This window comes from Adiantum capillus-veneris, chromosome 4 (genome assembly GCF_014529385.1).
Source record: "Adiantum capillus-veneris isolate H3 chromosome 4, ASM1452938v2, whole genome shotgun sequence".
In the NCBI taxonomy this organism is placed as follows: domain Eukaryota; kingdom Viridiplantae; phylum Streptophyta; class Polypodiopsida; order Polypodiales; family Pteridaceae; genus Adiantum; species Adiantum capillus-veneris.
Genome location: NC_140934.1, coordinates 14,143,379 through 14,145,385, shown reverse-complemented (window position 1 = coordinate 14,145,385; position 2,007 = coordinate 14,143,379).

Sequence of the window (2,007 nt, the reverse complement as noted above, 5' to 3'; positions counted from 1 at the left end):
ACCCAGGTAAGTGATCTTTCCTTCTTTCTTTGTGCCTTTCATAGTGGTCAAGACATATTGTGCGTGGTTTATGGTTGCCTGGTTGTTGACTTGAGGACTTGCGTGAAAGTGGTGGCAATCGCATGATTTGGCGTGGTGTCCTTTTAGCCAGAAAGTGGAAATGCTGGTGATATAACCTGTCTGGATGCAGCGTTTTCTTTGGTGAAAGTACCTGCCGTTTTCCTATCCCTTGTCCTCATCGTCATTCCTTCTATGGGCAGTTTGAGTGCTTCTGCCACTATTTCCTTGGTTATTACCACTTTAACAAAATTTTGCAACCAAAGTAAATAACTCGATTATTTACAGCTGAGTAATTCTTTCAACATTTTGCAAACTTGGCATCACAGGATTGGATTTTGGCTTTAGGTCTCTGAAACAGTAGATATAATGGGTTTTTGAGATTTTGAGCTCCAAATTGGTTCAAACTTGGCTAGTAGGCTTAACACATCATGTACTTTAGATGCATGATGGCAAAATATCAAAATTCCCCCATTTTGGTTATAAAGTAAATAATCGCGATTATTAACTTTTCTACCAAAATCAACATTTTTTGGTACAAATTGGTTCTACGCATTGTACAGACTCTGTGTATGAGATCTGAGGTGATTTGGATCAAGAAATGTTGTCCATAACCCAAAAATTGGCTTGCAAAAACTTCTTTGCGTTTTCTGGCAATTTTCCAAGTTATAGGCTCATACTTGATTTTTGGCATGTAATAGGTGTGTACACATGATAGGTAAGGTGATGGTACAATTTCCAAGCAAAAATAGTGCAAAAGTAAATAATCGCGATTATTTACAGCAGTCACATTTTTTTTTGCAAAACTTACAAATTTTGACCTAAACACATTCTATACACCTAAAACAAGTCCTAAATTGAATTTGGTCAAGTTTGGTCTTGTCGGCATCACATTATGCTTTGTCGACTTTGAAATCACTGTTTTCTGTGACTACATTGCCTGTTGAGTTGGTCAGTCAATTTTGAAGCTTTGGACTTGTAAGCAACATAGTCATAAAGCAGCTCATCCAATTCTGGCTCATATGGAGTCAGTTTGACTCCGTATGTCGAATTTGACGCTTTGTAGCCTTCGAGCCAACTTTTGCTTTTCGAGGGCTTTGCTTGATTGATTTCACTAAACCAATCATATACATTGTATATGAATCTTGTAGGCAAGCTGTCTGCGGAGTCAGATTGGAATTCTCGCATCTACCAAAAACCTAGCTTTTCTACTGGGGACCCCCTCGATCCCTGCCGAATGGTCAACTGATGATATAGAAAGGTTCTATTATGTTAGGACATGCTACAGTTCAAATCCCATCTGATTTGGTCGAGCTGACAGGCCGCTATGGTTAGTTTTTTATCGTAGATCTTCGTGCACTGCTCGATTTCTAAGGTTTTTTCTAGGGGTTTAGACTAGCTACCGGCCGTACAAAATGGATCATTGACGAGTAAAGAACTTACCCCTCATATCTCGTGTGAGACGGCGCTGCACATGGGCAACTGTAGACTCCGGAAAATACGCGCGAAAGAGGTCGAAAAACTCTCTCTGCAAAGGCCACAAGTGGAAATGAGGTGGTTTTAGCTTACCTTGGATATCTATACCCGGACTTCTCGAACCAATTTTCCCCAGATTTCCTCGTTAGTCCTACTAGGCGGTAAAATCTGTGTTAAACTCAAAAATTTCCTTGATCGGATTTCTTTGGCTCATTCTACAAGAATTTTGCAAAAGTAGGTATGGCCGCTTAATTTAGGCTTCCCGCTTCCATCTTCTGATTTCATTGAAAATTTTTGTGCTTGTCCGCCTTGTCTTTCTGATCACCATCGTGTCTTCCTTTTTTCCATACGAGCTTCCATGCTATTTATTATTAATTTTTGACCTGCTTATTAAAAAAATCAAAGAAAATAACAAAATGCTCTAAAAAAGGAAAGTGAAAATCCAATAATTAAGAAAATCCATTTAAAAACACA